General features: G+C 45.0%; 59 pseudogenes; all 59 read right to left on the bottom strand.

Moving 5' to 3' along the window:
- Positions 1–53: 53 nt before the first annotated feature.
- On the bottom strand, positions 54–172 carry LOC140078852 (5S ribosomal RNA; annotated as a pseudogene).
- Positions 173–241: 69 nt separating this feature from the next.
- LOC140081394 (5S ribosomal RNA) lies at positions 242–360 on the bottom strand (annotated as a pseudogene).
- A 1,006-nt stretch (positions 361–1,366) lies between these two features.
- On the bottom strand, positions 1,367–1,485 carry LOC140088639 (5S ribosomal RNA; annotated as a pseudogene).
- A 70-nt stretch (positions 1,486–1,555) lies between these two features.
- Positions 1,556–1,674, bottom strand: LOC140078851 (5S ribosomal RNA; annotated as a pseudogene).
- Positions 1,675–1,744: 70 nt separating this feature from the next.
- On the bottom strand, positions 1,745–1,863 carry LOC140081970 (5S ribosomal RNA; annotated as a pseudogene).
- A 70-nt stretch (positions 1,864–1,933) lies between these two features.
- On the bottom strand, positions 1,934–2,052 carry LOC140091352 (5S ribosomal RNA; annotated as a pseudogene).
- Positions 2,053–2,311: 259 nt separating this feature from the next.
- Positions 2,312–2,430, bottom strand: LOC140096318 (5S ribosomal RNA; annotated as a pseudogene).
- Positions 2,431–2,878: 448 nt separating this feature from the next.
- LOC140089810 (5S ribosomal RNA) lies at positions 2,879–2,997 on the bottom strand (annotated as a pseudogene).
- A 70-nt stretch (positions 2,998–3,067) lies between these two features.
- On the bottom strand, positions 3,068–3,186 carry LOC140088627 (5S ribosomal RNA; annotated as a pseudogene).
- A 259-nt stretch (positions 3,187–3,445) lies between these two features.
- Positions 3,446–3,564, bottom strand: LOC140088615 (5S ribosomal RNA; annotated as a pseudogene).
- A 71-nt stretch (positions 3,565–3,635) lies between these two features.
- On the bottom strand, positions 3,636–3,754 carry LOC140088603 (5S ribosomal RNA; annotated as a pseudogene).
- Positions 3,755–3,824: 70 nt separating this feature from the next.
- Positions 3,825–3,943, bottom strand: LOC140097102 (5S ribosomal RNA; annotated as a pseudogene).
- Positions 3,944–4,013: 70 nt separating this feature from the next.
- On the bottom strand, positions 4,014–4,132 carry LOC140082533 (5S ribosomal RNA; annotated as a pseudogene).
- Positions 4,133–4,202: 70 nt separating this feature from the next.
- On the bottom strand, positions 4,203–4,321 carry LOC140097101 (5S ribosomal RNA; annotated as a pseudogene).
- Positions 4,322–4,391: 70 nt separating this feature from the next.
- On the bottom strand, positions 4,392–4,510 carry LOC140090474 (5S ribosomal RNA; annotated as a pseudogene).
- Positions 4,511–4,770: 260 nt separating this feature from the next.
- On the bottom strand, positions 4,771–4,889 carry LOC140082532 (5S ribosomal RNA; annotated as a pseudogene).
- A 70-nt stretch (positions 4,890–4,959) lies between these two features.
- Positions 4,960–5,078, bottom strand: LOC140081382 (5S ribosomal RNA; annotated as a pseudogene).
- Positions 5,079–5,148: 70 nt separating this feature from the next.
- On the bottom strand, positions 5,149–5,267 carry LOC140088591 (5S ribosomal RNA; annotated as a pseudogene).
- Positions 5,268–5,526: 259 nt separating this feature from the next.
- LOC140079248 (5S ribosomal RNA) lies at positions 5,527–5,645 on the bottom strand (annotated as a pseudogene).
- A 70-nt stretch (positions 5,646–5,715) lies between these two features.
- Positions 5,716–5,834, bottom strand: LOC140098100 (5S ribosomal RNA; annotated as a pseudogene).
- A 448-nt stretch (positions 5,835–6,282) lies between these two features.
- On the bottom strand, positions 6,283–6,401 carry LOC140078850 (5S ribosomal RNA; annotated as a pseudogene).
- Positions 6,402–6,470: 69 nt separating this feature from the next.
- LOC140081371 (5S ribosomal RNA) lies at positions 6,471–6,589 on the bottom strand (annotated as a pseudogene).
- Positions 6,590–7,595: 1,006 nt separating this feature from the next.
- Positions 7,596–7,714, bottom strand: LOC140088578 (5S ribosomal RNA; annotated as a pseudogene).
- A 70-nt stretch (positions 7,715–7,784) lies between these two features.
- LOC140078849 (5S ribosomal RNA) lies at positions 7,785–7,903 on the bottom strand (annotated as a pseudogene).
- Positions 7,904–7,973: 70 nt separating this feature from the next.
- Positions 7,974–8,092, bottom strand: LOC140081969 (5S ribosomal RNA; annotated as a pseudogene).
- A 70-nt stretch (positions 8,093–8,162) lies between these two features.
- LOC140091351 (5S ribosomal RNA) lies at positions 8,163–8,281 on the bottom strand (annotated as a pseudogene).
- Positions 8,282–8,539: 258 nt separating this feature from the next.
- LOC140097410 (5S ribosomal RNA) lies at positions 8,540–8,658 on the bottom strand (annotated as a pseudogene).
- A 448-nt stretch (positions 8,659–9,106) lies between these two features.
- On the bottom strand, positions 9,107–9,225 carry LOC140089809 (5S ribosomal RNA; annotated as a pseudogene).
- A 70-nt stretch (positions 9,226–9,295) lies between these two features.
- Positions 9,296–9,414, bottom strand: LOC140088566 (5S ribosomal RNA; annotated as a pseudogene).
- A 259-nt stretch (positions 9,415–9,673) lies between these two features.
- LOC140088554 (5S ribosomal RNA) lies at positions 9,674–9,792 on the bottom strand (annotated as a pseudogene).
- A 71-nt stretch (positions 9,793–9,863) lies between these two features.
- Positions 9,864–9,982, bottom strand: LOC140088542 (5S ribosomal RNA; annotated as a pseudogene).
- A 448-nt stretch (positions 9,983–10,430) lies between these two features.
- On the bottom strand, positions 10,431–10,549 carry LOC140082531 (5S ribosomal RNA; annotated as a pseudogene).
- A 70-nt stretch (positions 10,550–10,619) lies between these two features.
- LOC140097100 (5S ribosomal RNA) lies at positions 10,620–10,738 on the bottom strand (annotated as a pseudogene).
- Positions 10,739–10,808: 70 nt separating this feature from the next.
- Positions 10,809–10,927, bottom strand: LOC140090473 (5S ribosomal RNA; annotated as a pseudogene).
- A 70-nt stretch (positions 10,928–10,997) lies between these two features.
- LOC140094268 (5S ribosomal RNA) lies at positions 10,998–11,116 on the bottom strand (annotated as a pseudogene).
- A 70-nt stretch (positions 11,117–11,186) lies between these two features.
- Positions 11,187–11,305, bottom strand: LOC140090030 (5S ribosomal RNA; annotated as a pseudogene).
- Positions 11,306–11,375: 70 nt separating this feature from the next.
- Positions 11,376–11,494, bottom strand: LOC140096632 (5S ribosomal RNA; annotated as a pseudogene).
- Positions 11,495–11,565: 71 nt separating this feature from the next.
- Positions 11,566–11,684, bottom strand: LOC140082530 (5S ribosomal RNA; annotated as a pseudogene).
- Positions 11,685–11,754: 70 nt separating this feature from the next.
- Positions 11,755–11,873, bottom strand: LOC140081359 (5S ribosomal RNA; annotated as a pseudogene).
- Positions 11,874–11,943: 70 nt separating this feature from the next.
- On the bottom strand, positions 11,944–12,062 carry LOC140081668 (5S ribosomal RNA; annotated as a pseudogene).
- A 259-nt stretch (positions 12,063–12,321) lies between these two features.
- Positions 12,322–12,440, bottom strand: LOC140079237 (5S ribosomal RNA; annotated as a pseudogene).
- A 70-nt stretch (positions 12,441–12,510) lies between these two features.
- Positions 12,511–12,629, bottom strand: LOC140098099 (5S ribosomal RNA; annotated as a pseudogene).
- Positions 12,630–13,077: 448 nt separating this feature from the next.
- Positions 13,078–13,196, bottom strand: LOC140078848 (5S ribosomal RNA; annotated as a pseudogene).
- Positions 13,197–13,265: 69 nt separating this feature from the next.
- On the bottom strand, positions 13,266–13,384 carry LOC140081348 (5S ribosomal RNA; annotated as a pseudogene).
- Positions 13,385–13,635: 251 nt separating this feature from the next.
- LOC140098515 (5S ribosomal RNA) lies at positions 13,636–13,754 on the bottom strand (annotated as a pseudogene).
- Positions 13,755–14,390: 636 nt separating this feature from the next.
- LOC140084104 (5S ribosomal RNA) lies at positions 14,391–14,509 on the bottom strand (annotated as a pseudogene).
- A 70-nt stretch (positions 14,510–14,579) lies between these two features.
- Positions 14,580–14,698, bottom strand: LOC140095253 (5S ribosomal RNA; annotated as a pseudogene).
- Positions 14,699–14,768: 70 nt separating this feature from the next.
- LOC140088527 (5S ribosomal RNA) lies at positions 14,769–14,887 on the bottom strand (annotated as a pseudogene).
- Positions 14,888–14,958: 71 nt separating this feature from the next.
- On the bottom strand, positions 14,959–15,077 carry LOC140088515 (5S ribosomal RNA; annotated as a pseudogene).
- Positions 15,078–15,147: 70 nt separating this feature from the next.
- Positions 15,148–15,266, bottom strand: LOC140078847 (5S ribosomal RNA; annotated as a pseudogene).
- A 70-nt stretch (positions 15,267–15,336) lies between these two features.
- Positions 15,337–15,455, bottom strand: LOC140095860 (5S ribosomal RNA; annotated as a pseudogene).
- Positions 15,456–15,714: 259 nt separating this feature from the next.
- LOC140097099 (5S ribosomal RNA) lies at positions 15,715–15,833 on the bottom strand (annotated as a pseudogene).
- Positions 15,834–15,903: 70 nt separating this feature from the next.
- On the bottom strand, positions 15,904–16,022 carry LOC140098485 (5S ribosomal RNA; annotated as a pseudogene).
- Positions 16,023–16,092: 70 nt separating this feature from the next.
- LOC140098847 (5S ribosomal RNA) lies at positions 16,093–16,211 on the bottom strand (annotated as a pseudogene).
- A 70-nt stretch (positions 16,212–16,281) lies between these two features.
- LOC140092754 (5S ribosomal RNA) lies at positions 16,282–16,400 on the bottom strand (annotated as a pseudogene).
- Positions 16,401–16,470: 70 nt separating this feature from the next.
- LOC140096218 (5S ribosomal RNA) lies at positions 16,471–16,589 on the bottom strand (annotated as a pseudogene).
- A 69-nt stretch (positions 16,590–16,658) lies between these two features.
- On the bottom strand, positions 16,659–16,777 carry LOC140093412 (5S ribosomal RNA; annotated as a pseudogene).
- Positions 16,778–16,847: 70 nt separating this feature from the next.
- Positions 16,848–16,966, bottom strand: LOC140093892 (5S ribosomal RNA; annotated as a pseudogene).
- Positions 16,967–17,414: 448 nt separating this feature from the next.
- LOC140088503 (5S ribosomal RNA) lies at positions 17,415–17,533 on the bottom strand (annotated as a pseudogene).
- Positions 17,534–17,772: the final 239 nt, after the last annotated feature.

The following is a 17,772-nucleotide window of genomic DNA, read 5'->3' as shown; positions in this document are numbered from 1 at the left end:
AACCTTCTTTTACTATTTCATAGAGAAACTAACACAATTTTCAGGTTCAAAAAGGTCAACAGAACTTGGGATTCCCAGCCAGTCTCCCATGCTGGTACTTGCCAAGCCTTAAGCTGCATTGCTGCTGCGATCTGACGAGAGCAGGCACATTCAGCTTAGAATGGCCGTTGACAGCAGCTGTTCAATTTGAACCTTCTTTTACTATCTCATAGAGAAACTAACACATTTTCAGGTTCAAAAAGGTCAACGGAACTTGGAATTCCCAGCCAGTCTCCCATGCTGGTACTTGCCAAGCCTTAAGCTGCATTGCTGCTGCGATCTGACGAGAGCAGGCACATTCAGCTTAGAATGGCCGTTGACAGCAGCTGTTCAATTTGAACCTTCTTTTACTATCTCATAGAGAAACTAACACAATTTTCAGGTTAAAAAAGGTCAACAGAACTTGGGATTCCCAGCCAGTCTCCCATGCTGGTACTTGCCAAGCCTTAAGCTGCTGCGATCTGACGAGAGCAGGCACATTCAGCTTAGAATGGCCGTTGACAGCAGCTGTTCAATTTGAACCTTCTTTTGCTATCTCATAGAGAAACTAACACAATTTTCAGGTTCAAAAAGGTCAACGGAACTTGGGATTCCCAGCCAGTCTCCCATGCTGGTACTTGCCAAGCCTTAAGCTACAATGCTGCTGCGATCTGACGAGAGCAGGCACATTCAGCTTAGAATTGCCGTTGACAGCAGCTGTTCAATTTGAACCTTCTTTTACTATCTCATAGAGAAACTAACACAATTTTCAGGTTCAAAAAGGTCAACAGAACTTGGGATTCCCAGCCAGTCTCCCATGCTGGTACTTGCCAAGCCTTAAGCTGCATCGCTGCTGCAATCTGACAAGAGCACACACATTCAGCTTAGAATGGCCGTTGACAGCAGTGGTTCAATTTGAACCTTCTTCTACTATCTCATATAGAAACTAACACAATTTTCAGGTTCAAAATGTCACCAGAACTTGGGATTCCCAGCCAGTCTCCCATGCTGGTACTTGCCAAGCTTTAAGCTGCATTGCTGCTGCGATCTGACGAGAGGAGGCACATTCAGCTTAGAATGGCCGTTGACAGCAGCATTTCAAATTGAACCTTCTTTTACTATCTCATAGAGAAACTAAAACAATTTTCAAGTTCAAAAACGTCAACAGAACTTGGGATTCACAGCCAGTCTCCCATGCTGGTACTTGCCAAGCCTTAAGCTGCATCGCTGCTGCGATCTGACAAGAGCACACACATTCAGCTTAGAATGGCCGTTGACAGCATTTGTTCAATTTGAACCTTCTTCTACTATCTCATAGAGAAACTAACACAATTTTCAGGTTCAAAAAGGTCAACGGAACTTGGGATTCCCAGCCAGTCTCCCATGCTGGTACTTGCCAAGCCTTAAGCTGCATTGCTGCTGCGATCTGACGAGAGCAGGCACATTCAGCTTAGAATGGCCGTTGACAGCAGCTGTTCAATTTGAACCTTCTTTTGCTATCTCATAGAGAAACTAACACAATTTTCAGGTTCAAAAAGGTCAACAGAACTTGGGATTCCCAGCCAGTCTCCCATGCTGGTACTTGCCAAGCCTTAAGCTGCATTGCTGCTGCGATCTGACGAGAGCAGGCACATTCAGCTTAGAATGGCCGTTGACAGCAGCATTTCAAATTGAACCTTCTTTTACTATCTCATAGAGAAACTAAAACAATTTTCAAGTTCAAAAAGGTCAACAGAACTTGGGTTTCCCAGCCAGTCTCCCATGCTGGTACTTGCCAAGCCTTAAGCTGCATTGCTGCTGCGATCTGACGAGAGCAGGCACATTCAGCTTAGAATGGCCGTTGACAGCAGCTGTTCAATTTGAACCTTCTTTTGCTATCTCATAGAGAAACTAACACAATTTTCAGGTTCAAAAAGGTCAACGGAACTTGGGATTCCCAGCCAGTCTCCCATGCTGGTACTTGCCAAGCCTTAAGCTACATTGCTGCTGCGATCTGACGAGAGCAGGCACATTCAGCTAAGAATTACCGTTGACAGCAGCTGTTCAATTTGAACCTTCTTTTCCTATCTCATAGAGAAACTAACACAATTTTCAGGTTCAAAAAGCTCAACAGAACTTGGGATTCCCAGCCAGTCTCCCATGCTGGTACTTGCCAAGCCTTAAGCTGCATCGCTGCTGCGATCTGACAAGAGCACACACATTCAGCTTAGAATGGCCGTTGACAGCAGTTGTTCAATTTGAACCTTCTTCTACTATCTCATATAGAAACTAACACAATTTTCAGGTTCAAAAAGGTCAGCAGAACTTGGGATTCCAAGCCAGTCTCCCATGCTGGTACTTGCCAAGCCTTAAGCTGCATTGCTGCTGCGATCTGACGAGAGCAGGCACATTCAGCTTAGAATGGCCGTTGACAGCAGCATTTCAAATTGAACCTTCTTTTACTATCTCATAGAGAAACTAAAACAATTTTCAAGTTCAAAAAAGTCAACAGAACTTGGGATTCCCAGCCAGTCTCCCATGCTGGTACTTGCCAAGCCTTAAGCTGCATCGCTGCTGCGATCTGACAAGAGCACACACATTCAGCTTAGAATGGCCGTTGACAGCAGTTGCTCAATTTGAACCTTCTTCTACTATCTCATATAGAAACTAACACAATTTTCAGGTTCAAAAAGGTCACCAGAACTTGGGATTCCAAGCCAGTCTCCCATGCTGGTACTTGCCAAGCCTTAAGCTGCATTGCTGCTGCGATCTGACAAGAGCAGGCACATTCAGCTTAGAATGGCCGTTGACAGCAGCTGTTCAATTTGAACCTTCTTTTACTATCTCATAGAGAAACTTACACAATTTTCAGGTTCAAAAAGGTCAACAGAACTTGGGATTCCCAGCCAGTCTCCCATGCTGGTACTTGCCAAGCCTTAAGCTGCATCGCTGCTGCGATCTGACAAGAGCAGGCACATTCAGCTTAGAATGGCCGTTGACAGCAGCTGTTCAATTTGAACCTTCTTTTGCTATCTCATAGAGAAACTAACGCAATTTTCAGGTTCAAAAAGGTCAACGGAACTTGGGATTCCCAGCCAGTCTCCCATGCTGGTACTTGCCAAGCCTTAAGCTGCATTGCTGCTGCGATCTGACGAGAGCAGGCACATTCAGCTTAGAATGGCCGTTGACAGCAGCTGTTCAATTTGAACCTTATTTTACTATCTCATAGAGAAACTAACACAATTTTCAGGTTCAAAAATTTCAACGGAACTTGGGATTCCCAGCCAGTCTCCCATGCTGGTACTTGCCAAGCCTTAAGCTGCATTTTTGCTGCGATCTGACGAGAGCAGGCACATTCAGCTTAGAATGGCTGTTGACAGCAGCTCTTCAATTTGAACCTTCTTTTACTATCTCATAGAGAAACTAACACAATTTTCAGGTTCAAAAAGGTCAACGGAACTTGGGATTCCCAGCCAGTCTCCCATGCTGGTACTTGCCAAGCCTTAAGCTGCATTGCTGCTGCGATCTGACGAGAGCAGGCACATTCAGCTTAGAATGGCCGTTGACAGCAGCTTTTCAAATTTGAACCTTCTTTTGCTATCTCATAGAGAAACTAACACAATTTTCAGGTTCAAAAAGGTCAACGGAACTTGGGATTCCCAGCCAGTCTCCCATGCTGGTACTTGCCAAGCCTTAAGCTGCATTGCTGCTGCGATCTGACGAGAGCAGGCACATTCAGCTTAGAATGGCCGTTGACAGCAGTTGTTCAATTTGAACCTTCTTTTGCTATCTCATAGAGAAACTAACACAATTTTCAGGTTCAAAAAGGTCAACAGAACTTGGGATTCCCAGCCAGTCTCCCATGCTGGTACTTGCCAAGCCTTAAGCTGCATCGCTGCTGCGATCTGACAAGAGCACGCACATTCAGCTTAGAATGGCCGTTGACAGCAGCGTTTCAATTTGAACCTTCTTTTACTATCTCATAGGGAAACTAACACAATTTTCAGGTTCAAAAAGGTCAACGGAACTTGGGATTCCCAGCCAGTCTCCCATGCTGGTACTTGCCAAGCCTTAAGCTGCATTGCTGCTGCGATCTGACGAGAGCAGGCACATTCAGCTTAGAATGGCCATTGACAGCAGCTTTTCAATTTGAACCTTCTTTTACTATCTCATAGAGAAACTAACACAATTTTCAGGTTAAAAAAGGTCAACAGAACTTGGGATTCCCAGCCAGTCTCCCATGCTGGTACTTGCCAAGCCTTAAGCTGCATCGCTGCTGCGATCTGACAAGAGCACGCACATTCAGCTTAGAATGGCCGTTGACAGCAGCTGTTCAATTTGAACCTTCTTTTACTATCTCATAGAGAAACTAACACAATTTTCAGGTTCAAAAAGGTCAACAGAACTTGGGATTCCCAGCCAGTCTCCCATGCTGGTACTTGCCAAGCCTTAAGCTGCATTGCTGCTGTGATCTGACGAGAGCAGGCACATTCAGCTTAGAATGGCCGTTGACAGCAGCTGTTCAATTTGAACCTTCTTTTACTATCTCATAGAGAAAATAACTCAATTTTCAGGTTCAAAAAGGTCAACGGATCTTGGGATTCCTACCCAGTCTCCCATGCTGGTACTTGCCAAGCCTTAAGCTGCATTGCTGCTGCGATCTGACGAGAGCAGGCACATTCAGCTTAGAATGGTCGTTGACAGCAGCTTTTCAAATTTGAACCTTCTTTTGCTATCTCATAGAGAAACTAACACAATTTTCAGGTTCAAAAAGGTCAACGGAACTTGGGATTCCCAGCCAGTCTCCCATGCTGGTACTTGCCAAGCCTTAAGCTGCATTGCTGCTGCGATCTGACGAGAGCAGGCACATTCAGCTTAGAATGGCCATTGACAGCAGCTTTTCAATTTGAACCTTCTTTTACTATCTCATAGAGAAACTAACACAATTTTCAGGTTCAAAAAGGTCAACGGAACTTGGAATTCCCAGCCAGTCTCCCATGCTGGTACTTGCCAAGCCTTAAGCTGCATTGCTGCTGCGATCTGACGAGAGCAGGCACATTCAGCTTAGAATGGCCGTTGACAGCAGCTGTTCATATTGAACCTTCTTTTACTATCTCATAGAGAAACTAACACAATTTTCAGGTTAAAAAAGGTCAACGGAACTTGGGATTCCCAGCCAGTCTCCCATGCTGGTACTTGCCAAGCCTTAAGCTGCATTGCTGCTGCGATCTGACGAGAGCAGGCACATTCAGCTTAGAATGGCCGTTGACAGCAGCTGTTCAATTTGAACCTTCTTTTGCTATCTCATAGAGAAACTAACACAATTTTCAGGTTCAAAAAGGTCAACGGAACTTGGGATTCCCAGCCAGTCTCCCATGCTGGTACTTGCCAAGCCTTAAGCTGCATTGCTGCTGCGATGTGACAAGAGCAGGCACATTCAGCTTAGAATGGCCATTGACAGCAGCTGTTCAATTTGAACCTTCTTTTGCTATCTCATAGAGAAACTAACACAATTTTCAGGTTCAAAAAGGTCAACGGAACTTGGGATTCCCAGCCAGTCTCCCATGCTAGTACTTGCCAAGCCTTAAGCTGCATTGCTGCTGCGATCTGACGAGAGCAGGCACATTCAGCTTAGAATGGCCGTTGACAGCAGCTGTTCAATTTGAACCTTCTTTTACTATCTCATAGAGAAACTAACACAATTTTCAGGTTAAAAAAGGTCAACAGAACTTGGAATTCCCAGCCAGTCTCCCATGCTGGTACTTGCCAAGCCTTAAGCTGCATTGCTGCTGCGATCTGACAAGAGCAGGCACATTCAGCTTAGAATTGCCGTAGACAGCAGCTGTTCAATTTGAACCTTCTTTTACTATCTCATAGAGAAACTAACACAAGTTTCAGGTTCAAAAAGGTCAACAGAACTTGGGATTCCCAGCCAGTCCCCCATGCTGGTACTTGCCAAGCCTTAAGCTGCATCGCTGCTGCGATCTGACAAGAGCACACACATTCAGCTTAGAATGGCCGTTTACAGCAGTTGTTCAATTTGAACCTTCTTCTACTATCTCATATAGAAACTAACACAATTTTCAGGTTCAAAAAGGTCACCAGAACTTGGGATTCCAAGCCAGTCTCCCATGCTGGTACTTGCCAAGCCTTAAGCTGCATTGCTGCTGCGATCTGACAAGAGCAGGCACATTCAGCTTAGAATGGCCGTTGACAGCAGCTTTACAATTTGAACCTTCTTTTACTATTTCATAGAGAAACTAACACAATTTTCAGGTTCAAAAAGGTCAACAGAACTTGGGATTCCCAGCCAGTCTCCCATGCTGGTACTTGCCAAGCCTTAAGCTGCATTGCTGCTGCGATCTGACGAGAGCAGGCACATTCAGCTTAGAATGGCCGTTGACAGCAGCTGTTCAATTTGAACCTTCTTTTACTATCTCATAGAGAAACTAACACATTTTCAGGTTCAAAAAGGTCAACGGAACTTGGAATTCCCAGCCAGTCTCCCATGCTGGTACTTGCCAAGCCTTAAGCTGCATTGCTGCTGCGATCTGACGAGAGCAGGCACATTCAGCTTAGAATGGCCGTTGACAGCAGCTGTTCAATTTGAACCTTCTTTTACTATCTCATAGAGAAACTAACACAATTTTCAGGTTAAAAAAGGTCAACAGAACTTGGGATTCCCAGCCAGTCTCCCATGCTGGTACTTGCCAAGCCTTAAGCTGCTGCGATCTGACGAGAGCAGGCACATTCAGCTTAGAATGGCCGTTGACAGCAGCTGTTCAATTTGAACCTTCTTTTGCTATCTCATAGAGAAACTAACACAATTTTCAGGTTCAAAAAGGTCAACGGAACTTGGGATTCCCAGCCAGTCTCCCATGCTGGTACTTGCCAAGCCTTAAGCTACAATGCTGCTGCGATCTGACGAGAGCAGGCACATTCAGCTTAGAATTGCCGTTGACAGCAGCTGTTCAATTTGAACCTTCTTTTACTATCTCATAGAGAAACTAACACAATTTTCAGGTTCAAAAAGGTCAACAGAACTTGGGATTCCCAGCCAGTCTCCCATGCTGGTACTTGCCAAGCCTTAAGCTGCATCGCTGCTGCAATCTGACAAGAGCACACACATTCAGCTTAGAATGGCCGTTGACAGCAGTGGTTCAATTTGAACCTTCTTCTACTATCTCATATAGAAACTAACACAATTTTCAGGTTCAAAATGTCACCAGAACTTGGGATTCCCAGCCAGTCTCCCATGCTGGTACTTGCCAAGCTTTAAGCTGCATTGCTGCTGCGATCTGACGAGAGGAGGCACATTCAGCTTAGAATGGCCGTTGACAGCAGCATTTCAAATTGAACCTTCTTTTACTATCTCATAGAGAAACTAAAACAATTTTCAAGTTCAAAAACGTCAACAGAACTTGGGATTCACAGCCAGTCTCCCATGCTGGTACTTGCCAAGCCTTAAGCTGCATCGCTGCTGCGATCTGACAAGAGCACACACATTCAGCTTAGAATGGCCGTTGACAGCATTTGTTCAATTTGAACCTTCTTCTACTATCTCATAGAGAAACTAACACAATTTTCAGGTTCAAAAAGGTCAACGGAACTTGGGATTCCCAGCCAGTCTCCCATGCTGGTACTTGCCAAGCCTTAAGCTGCATTGCTGCTGCGATCTGACGAGAGCAGGCACATTCAGCTTAGAATGGCCGTTGACAGCAGCTGTTCAATTTGAACCTTCTTTTGCTATCTCATAGAGAAACTAACACAATTTTCAGGTTCAAAAAGGTCAACAGAACTTGGGATTCCCAGCCAGTCTCCCATGCTGGTACTTGCCAAGCCTTAAGCTGCATTGCTGCTGCGATCTGACGAGAGCAGGCACATTCAGCTTAGAATGGCCGTTGACAGCAGCATTTCAAATTGAACCTTCTTTTACTATCTCATAGAGAAACTAAAACAATTTTCAAGTTCAAAAAGGTCAACAGAACTTGGGTTTCCCAGCCAGTCTCCCATGCTGGTACTTGCCAAGCCTTAAGCTGCATTGCTGCTGCGATCTGACGAGAGCAGGCACATTCAGCTTAGAATGGCCGTTGACAGCAGCTGTTCAATTTGAACCTTCTTTTGCTATCTCATAGAGAAACTAACACAATTTTCAGGTTCAAAAAGGTCAACGGAACTTGGGATTCCCAGCCAGTCTCCCATGCTGGTACTTGCCAAGCCTTAAGCTACATTGCTGCTGCGATCTGACGAGAGCAGGCACATTCAGCTAAGAATTACCGTTGACAGCAGCTGTTCAATTTGAACCTTCTTTTACTATCTCATAGAGAAACTAACACAATTTTCAGGTTCAAAAAGCTCAACAGAACTTGGGATTCCCAGCCAGTCTCCCATGCTGGTACTTGCCAAGCCTTAAGCTGCATCGCTGCTGCGATCTGACAAGAGCACACACATTCAGCTTAGAATGGCCGTTGACAGCAGTTGTTCAATTTGAACCTTCTTCTACTATCTCATATAGAAACTAACACAATTTTCAGGTTCAAAAAGTCAGCAGAACTTGGGATTCCAAGCCAGTCTCCCATGCTGGTACTTGCCAAGCCTTAAGCTGCATTGCTGCTGCGATCTGACGAGAGCAGGCACATTCAGCTTAGAATGGCCGTTGACAGCAGCATTTCAAATTGAACCTTCTTTTACTATCTCATAGAGAAACTAAAACAATTTTCAAGTTCAAAAAAGTCAACAGAACTTGGGATTCCCAGCCAGTCTCCCATGCTGGTACTTGCCAAGCCTTAAGCTGCATCGCTGCTGCGATCTGACAAGAGCACACACATTCAGCTTAGAATGGCCGTTGACAGCAGTTGCTCAATTTGAACCTTCTTCTACTATCTCATATAGAAACTAACACAATTTTCAGGTTCAAAAAGGTCACCAGAACTTGGGATTCCAAGCCAGTCTCCCATGCTGGTACTTGCCAAGCCTTAAGCTGCATTGCTGCTGCGATCTGACAAGAGCAGGCACATTCAGCTTAGAATGGCCGTTGACAGCAGCTGTTCAATTTGAACCTTCTTTTACTATCTCATAGAGAAACTTACACAATTTTCAGGTTCAAAAAGGTCAACAGAACTTGGGATTCCCAGCCAGTCTCCCATGCTGGTACTTGCCAAGCCTTAAGCTGCATCGCTGCTGCGATCTGACAAGAGCAGGCACATTCAGCTTAGAATGGCCGTTGACAGCAGCTGTTCAATTTGAACCTTCTTTTGCTATCTCATAGAGAAACTAACGCAATTTTCAGGTTCAAAAAGGTCAACGGAACTTGGGATTCCCAGCCAGTCTCCCATGCTGGTACTTGCCAAGCCTTAAGCTGCATTGCTGCTGCGATCTGACGAGAGCAGGCACATTCAGCTTAGAATGGCCGTTGACAGCAGCTGTTCAATTTGAACCTTATTTTACTATCTCATAGAGAAACTAACACAATTTTCAGGTTCAAAAATTTCAACGGAACTTGGGATTCCCAGCCAGTCTCCCATGCTGGTACTTGCCAAGCCTTAAGCTGCATTTTTGCTGCGATCTGACGAGAGCAGGCACATTCAGCTTAGAATGGCTGTTGACAGCAGCTCTTCAATTTGAACCTTCTTTTACTATCTCATAGAGAAACTAACACAATTTTCAGGTTCAAAAAGGTCAACGGAACTTGGGATTCCCAGCCAGTCTCCCATGCTGGTACTTGCCAAGCCTTAAGCTGCATTGCTGCTGCGATCTGACGAGAGCAGGCACATTCAGCTTAGAATGGCCGTTGACAGCAGCTTTTCAAATTTGAACCTTCTTTTGCTATCTCATAGAGAAACTAACACAATTTTCAGGTTCAAAAAGGTCAACGGAACTTGGGATTCCCAGCCAGTCTCCCATGCTGGTACTTGCCAAGCCTTAAGCTGCATTGCTGCTGCGATCTGACGAGAGCAGGCACATTCAGCTTAGAATGGCCGTTGACAGCAGTTGTTCAATTTGAACCTTCTTTTGCTATCTCATAGAGAAACTAACACAATTTTCAGGTTCAAAAAGGTCAACAGAACTTGGGATTCCCAGCCAGTCTCCCATGCTGGTACTTGCCAAGCCTTAAGCTGCATCGCTGCTGCGATCTGAGAAGAGCACACACATTCAGCTTAGAATGGCCGTTGACAGCAGTTGTTCAATTTGAACCTTCTTCCACTATCTCATAGAGAAACTAACACAATTTTCAGGTTCAAAAAGGTCACCAGAACTTGGGATTCCCAGCCAGTCTCCCATGCTGGTACTTGCCAAGCCTTAAGCTGCATCGCTGCTGCGATCTGACAAGAGCACGCACATTCAGCTTAGAATGGCCGTTGACAGCAGCGTTTCAATTTGAACCTTCTTTTACTATCTCATAGGGAAACTAACACAATTTTCAGGTTCAAAAAGGTCAACGGAACTTGGGATTCCCAGCCAGTCTCCCATGCTGGTACTTGCCAAGCCTTAAGCTGCATTGCTGCTGCGATCTGACGAGAGCAGGCACATTCAGCTTAGAATGGCCATTGACAGCAGCTTTTCAATTTGAACCTTCTTTTACTATCTCATAGAGAAACTAACACAATTTTCAGGTTAAAAAAGGTCAACAGAACTTGGGATTCCCAGCCAGTCTCCCATGCTGGTACTTGCCAAGCCTTAAGCTGCATCGCTGCTGCGATCTGACAAGAGCACGCACATTCAGCTTAGAATGGCCGTTGACAGCAGCTGTTCAATTTGAACCTTCTTTTACTATCTCATAGAGAAACTAACACAATTTTCAGGTTCAAAAAGGTCAACAGAACTTGGGATTCCCAGCCAGTCTCCCATGCTGGTACTTGCCAAGCCTTAAGCTGCATTGCTGCTGTGATCTGACGAGAGCAGGCACATTCAGCTTAGAATGGCCGTTGACAGCAGCTGTTCAATTTGAACCTTCTTTTACTATCTCATAGAGAAAATAACTCAATTTTCAGGTTCAAAAAGGTCAACGGATCTTGGGATTCCTACCCAGTCTCCCATGCTGGTACTTGCCAAGCCTTAAGCTGCATTGCTGCTGCGATCTGACGAGAGCAGGCACATTCAGCTTAGAATGGCCGTTGACAGCAGCTGTTCAATTTGAACCTTATTTTACTATCTCATAGAGAAACTAACACAATTTTCAGGTTCAAAAAGGTCAACGGAACTTGGGATTCCCAGCCAGTCTCCCATGCTGGTACTTGCCAAGCCTTAAGCTGCATTGCTGCTGCGATCTGACGAGAGCAGGCACATTCAGCTTAGAATGGCTGTTGACAGCAGCTGTTCAATTTGAACCTTCTTTTACTATCTCATAGAGAAACTAACACAATTTTCAGGTTCAAAAAGGTCAACGGAACTTGGGATTCCCAGCCAGTCTCCCATGCTGGTACTTGCCAAGCCTTACGCTGCATTGCTGCTGCGATCTGACGAGAGCAGGCACATTCAGCTTAGAATGGTCGTTGACAGCAGCTTTTCAAATTTGAACCTTCTTTTGCTATCTCATAGAGAAACTAACACAATTTTCAGGTTCAAAAAGGTCAACGGAACTTGGGATTCCCAGCCAGTCTCCCATGCTGGTACTTGCCAAGCCTTAAGCTGCATTGCTGCTGCGATCTGACGAGAGCAGGCACATTCAGCTTAGAATGGCCATTGACAGCAGCTTTTCAATTTGAACCTTCTTTTACTATCTCATAGAGAAACTAACACAATTTTCAGGTTCAAAAAGGTCAACGGAACTTGGAATTCCCAGCCAGTCTCCCATGCTGGTACTTGCCAAGCCTTAAGCTGCATTGCTGCTGCGATCTGACGAGAGCAGGCACATTCAGCTTAGAATGGCCGTTGACAGCAGCTGTTCATATTGAACCTTCTTTTACTATCTCATAGAGAAACTAACACAATTTTCAGGTTAAAAAAGGTCAACGGAACTTGGGATTCCCAGCCAGTCTCCCATGCTGGTACTTGCCAAGCCTTAAGCTGCATTGCTGCTGCGATCTGACGAGAGCAGGCACATTCAGCTAAGAATGGCCGTTGACAGCAGCTGTTCAATTTGAACCTTCTTTTGCTATCTCATAGAGAAACTAACACAATTTTCAGGTTCAAAAAGGTCAACGGAACTTGGGATTCCCAGCCAGTCTCCCATGCTGGTACTTGCCAAGCCTTAAGCTGCATTGCTGCTGCGATGTGACAAGAGCAGGCACATTCAGCTTAGAATGGCCATTGACAGCAGCTGTTCAATTTGAACCTTCTTTTGCTATCTCATAGAGAAACTAACACAATTTTCAGGTTCAAAAAGGTCAACGGAACTTGGGATTCCCAGCCAGTCTCCCATGCTAGTACTTGCCAAGCCTTAAGCTGCATTGCTGCTGCGATCTGACGAGAGCAGGCACATTCAGCTTAGAATGGCCGTTGACAGCAGCTGTTCAATTTGAACCTTCTTTTACTATCTCATAGAGAAACTAACACAATTTTCAGGTTAAAAAAGGTCAACAGAACTTGGAATTCCCAGCCAGTCTCCCATGCTGGTACTTGCCAAGCCTTAAGCTGCATTGCTGCTGCGATCTGACAAGAGCAGGCACATTCAGCTTAGAATTGCCGTAGACAGCAGCTGTTCAATTTGAACCTTCTTTTACTATCTCATAGAGAAACTAACACAAGTTTCAGGTTCAAAAAGGTCAACAGAACTTGGGATTCCCAGCCAGTCCCCCATGCTGGTACTTGCCAAGCCTTAAGCTGCATCGCTGCTGCGATCTGACAAGAGCACACACATTCAGCTTAGAATGGCCGTTTACAGCAGTTGTTCAATTTGAACCTTCTTCTACTATCTCATATAGAAACTAACACAATTTTCAGGTTCAAAAAGGTCACCAGAACTTGGGATTCCAAGCCAGTCTCCCATGCTGGTACTTGCCAAGCCTTAAGCTGCATTGCTGCTGCGATCTGACAAGAGCAGGCACATTCAGCTTAGAATGGCCGTTGACAGCAGCTTTACAATTTGAACCTTCTTTTACTATTTCATAGAGAAACTAACACAATTTTCAGGTTCAAAAAGGTCAACAGAACTTGGGATTCCCAGCCAGTCTCCCATGCTGGTACTTGCCAAGCCTTAAGCTGCATTGCTGCTGCGATCTGACGAGAGCAGGCACATTCAGCTTAGAATGGCCGTTGACAGCAGCTGTTCAATTTGAACCTTCTTTTACTATCTCATAGAGAAACTAACACATTTTCAGGTTCAAAAAGGTCAACGGAACTTGGAATTCCCAGCCAGTCTCCCATGCTGGTACTTGCCAAGCCTTAAGCTGCATTGCTGCTGCGATCTGACGAGAGCAGGCACATTCAGCTTAGAATGGCCGTTGACAGCAGCTGTTCAATTTGAACCTTCTTTTACTATCTCATAGAGAAACTAACACAATTTTCAGGTTAAAAAAGGTCAACAGAACTTGGGATTCCCAGCCAGTCTCCCATGCTGGTACTTGCCAAGCCTTAAGCTGCTGCGATCTGACGAGAGCAGGCACATTCAGCTTAGAATGGCCGTTGACAGCAGCTGTTCAATTTGAACCTTCTTTTGCTATCTCATAGAGAAACTAACACAATTTTCAGGTTCAAAAAGGTCAACGGAACTTGGGATTCCCAGCCAGTCTCCCATGCTGGTACTTGCCAAGCCTTAAGCTACAATACTGCTGCGATCTGACGAGAGCAGGCACATTCAGCTTAGAATTGCCGTTGACAGCAGCTGTTCAATTTGAACCTTCTTTTACTATCTCATAGAGAAACTAACACAATTTTCAGGTTCAAAAAGGTCAACAGAACTTGGGATTCCCAGCCAGTCTCCCATGCTGGTACTTGCCAAGCCTTAAGCTGCATCGCTGCTGCAATCTGACAAGAGCACACACATTCAGCTTAGAATGGCCGTTGACAGCAGTGGTTCAATTTGAACCTTCTTCTACTATCTCATATAGAAACTAACACAATTTTCAGGTTCAAAATGTCACCAGAACTTGGGATTCCCAGCCAGTCTCCCATGCTGGTACTTGCCAAGCTTTAAGCTGCATTGCTGCTGCGATCTGACGAGAGGAGGCACATTCAGCTTAGAATGGCCGTTGACAGCAGCATTTCAAATTGAACCTTCTTTTACTATCTCATAGAGAAACTAAAACAATTTTCAAGTTCAAAAACGTCAACAGAACTTGGGATTCACAGCCAGTCTCCCATGCTGGTACTTGCCAAGCCTTAAGCTGCATCGCTGCTGCGATCTGACAAGAGCACACACATTCAGCTTAGAATGGCCGTTGACAGCATTTGTTCAATTTGAACCTTCTTCTACTATCTCATAGAGAAACTAACACAATTTTCAGGTTCAAAAAGGTCAACGGAACTTGGGATTCCCAGCCAGTCTCCCATGCTGGTACTTGCCAAGCCTTAAGCTGCATTGATGCTGCGATCTGACGAGAGCAGGCACATTCAGCTTAGAATGGCCGTTGACAGCAGCTGTTCAATTTGAACCTTCTTTTACTATCTCATAGAGAAACTAACACAATTTTCAGGTTCAAAAAGGTCAACGGAACTTGGGATTCCCAGCCAGTCTCCCATGCTGGTACTTGCCAAGCCTTAAGCTGCATTGATGCTGCGATCTGACGAGAGCAGGCACATTCAGCTTAGAATGGCTGTTGACAGCAGCTGTTCAATTTGAACCTTCTTTTACTATCTCATAGAGAAACTAACACAATTTTCAGGTTCAAAAAGGTCAACGGAACTTGGGATTCCCAGCCAGTCTCCCATGCTGGTACTTGCCAAGCCTTAAGCTGCATTGCTGCTGCGATCTGACGAGAGCAGGCACATTCAGCTTAGAATGGCCGTTGACAGCAGCTTTTCAAATTTGAACCTTCTTTTGCTATCTCATAGAGAAACTAACACAATTTTCAGGTTCAAAAAGGTCAACGGAACTTGGGATTCCCAGCCAGTCTCCCATGCTGGTACTTGCCAAGCCTTAAGCTGCATTGCTGCTGCGATCTGACGAGAGCAGGCACATTCAGCTTAGAATGGCCGTTGACAGCAGCTGTTCAATTTGAACCTTCTTTTGCTATCTCATAGAGAAACTAACACAATTTTCAGGTTCAAAAAGGTCAACAGAACTTGGGATTCCCAGCCAGTCTCCCATGCTGGTACTTGCCAAGCCTTAAGCTGCATTGCTGCTGCGATCTGACGAGAGCAGGCACATTCAGCTTAGAATGGCCGTTGACAGCAGCTGTTCAATTTGAACCTTCTTTTACTATCTCATAGAGAAACTATCACAATTTTCAGGTTCAAAAAGGTCAACGGAACTTGGGATTCCCAGCCAGTCTCCCATGCTGGTACTTGCCAAGCCTTAAGCTGCATCGCTGCTGCGATCTGACAAGAGCACGCACATTCAGCTTAGAATGGCCGTTGACAGCAGCGTTTCAATTTGAACCTTCTTTTACTATCTCATAGGGAAACTAACACAATTTTCAGGTTCAAAAAGGTCAACGGAAATTGGGATTCCCAGCCAGTCTCCCATGCTGGTACTTGCCAAGCCTTAAGCTGCATTGCTGCTGCGATCTGACGAGAGCAGGCACATTCAGCTTAGAATGGCCATTGAGAGCAGCTTTTCAATTTGAACCTTCTTTTACTATCTCATAGAGAAACTAACACAATTTTCAGGTTAAAAAAGGTCAACAGAACTTGGGATTCCCAGCCAGTCTCCCATGCTGGTACTTGCCAAGCCTTAAGCTGCATCGCTGCTGCGATCTGACAAGAGCACGCACATTCAGCTTAGAATGGCCGTTGACAGCAGCTGTTCAATTTGAACCTTCTTTTACTATCTCATAGAGAAACTAACACAATTTTCAGGTTCAAAAAGGTCAACGGAACTTGGGATTCCCAGCCAGTCTCCCATGCTGGTACTTGCCAAGCCTTAAGCTGCATTGCTGCTGCGATCTTACAAGAGCAGGCACATTCAGCTTAGAACGGCCGTTGACAGCTGCATTTCAAATTGAACCTTCTTTTACTATCTCATAGAGAAACTAAAACAATTTTCAAGTTCAAAAAGGTCAACAGAACTTGGGATTCCAAGCCAGTCTCCCATGCTGGTACTTGCCAAGCCTTAAGCTGCATTGCTGCTGTGATCTGACGAGAGCAGGCACATTCAGCTTAGAATGGCCGCTGACAGCAGCCATTCAATTTGAACCTTCTTTTACTATCTCATAGAGAAAATAACTCAATTTTCAGGTTCAAAAAGGTCAACGGATCTTGGGATTCCTACCAAGTCTCCCATGCTGGTACTTGCCAAGCCTTAAGCTGCATTGCTGCTGCGATCTGACGAGAGCAGGCACATTCAGCTTAGAATGGCCGTTGACAGCAGCTGTTCAATTTGAACCTTCTTTTACTATCTCATAGAGAAACTATCACAATTTTCAGGTTCAAAAAGGTCAACGGAACTTGGGATTCCCAGCCAGTCTCCCATGCTGGTACTTGCCAAGCCTTAGGATGCATTGCTGCTGCGATCTGACGAGAGCAGGCACATTCAGCTTAGAATGGCCGTTGACAGCAGCTGTTCAATTTGAACCTTCTTTTACTATCTCATAGAGAAACTAACACATTTTCAGGTTCAAAAAGGTCAACGGAACTTGGAATTCCCAGCCAGTCTCCCATGCTGGTACTTGCCAAGCCTTAAGTTGCATTGCTGCTGCGATCTGACGAGAGCAGGCAAATTCAGCTTAGAATGGCCGTTGACAGCAGCTGTTCAATTTGAACCTTCTTTTACTATCTCATAGAGAAACTAACACAATTTTCAGGTTAAAAAAGGTCAACAGAACTTGGGATTCCCAGCCAGTCTCCCATGCTGGTACTTGCCAAGCCTTAAGCTGCATTGCTGCTGCGATCTGACGAGAGTAGGCACATTCAGCTTAGAATGGCCGTTGACAGCAGTTGTTCAATTTGAACCTTCTTTTACTATCTCATAGAGAAACTAACACAATTTTCAGGTTCAAAAAGGTCAACGGAACTTGGGATTCCCAGCCAGTCTCCCATGCTGGTACTTGCCAAGCCTTAAGCTGCATCGCTGCTGCGATCTGACAAGAGCACACACATTCAGCTTAGAATGGCCGTTGACAGCAGCTGTTCAATTTGAACCTTCTTCTACTATCTCATAGAGAAACTAACACAATTTTCAGGTTCAAAAAAGTCACCAGAACTTGGGATTCCCAGCCAGTCTCCCATGCTGGTACTTGCCAAGCCTTAAGCTGCATCGCTGCTGCGATCTGACAAGAGCATGCACATTCAGCTTAGAATGGCCGTTGACAGCAGCTGTTCAATTTGAACCTTCTTTTACTATCTCATAGGGAAACTAACACAATTTTCAGGTTCAAAAAGGTCAACGGAACTTGGGATTCCCAGCCAGTCTCCCATGCTGGTACTTGCCAAGCCTTAAGCTGCATTGCTGCTGCGATCTGACGAGAGCAGGCACATTCAGCTTAGAATGGCCGTTGACAACAGCTTTTCAATTTGAACCTTCTTTTACTATCTCATAGAGAAACTAACACAATTTTCAGGTTAAAAAAGGTCAACAGAACTTGGGATTCCCAGCCAGTCTCCCATGCTGGTACTTGCCAAGCCTTAAGCTGCATCGCTGCTGCGATCTGACAAAAGCACGCACATTCAGCTTAGAATGGCCGTTGACAGCAGCTGTTCAATTTGAACCTTCTTTTACTATCTCATAGAGAAACTAAC

The sequence above is a fragment of the Engystomops pustulosus genome, chromosome 9 (genome assembly GCF_040894005.1).
Source record: "Engystomops pustulosus chromosome 9, aEngPut4.maternal, whole genome shotgun sequence".
Lineage (NCBI taxonomy): Eukaryota > Metazoa > Chordata > Amphibia > Anura > Leptodactylidae > Engystomops > Engystomops pustulosus.
This window is presented reverse-complemented; position numbering and strand designations above follow the sequence as displayed.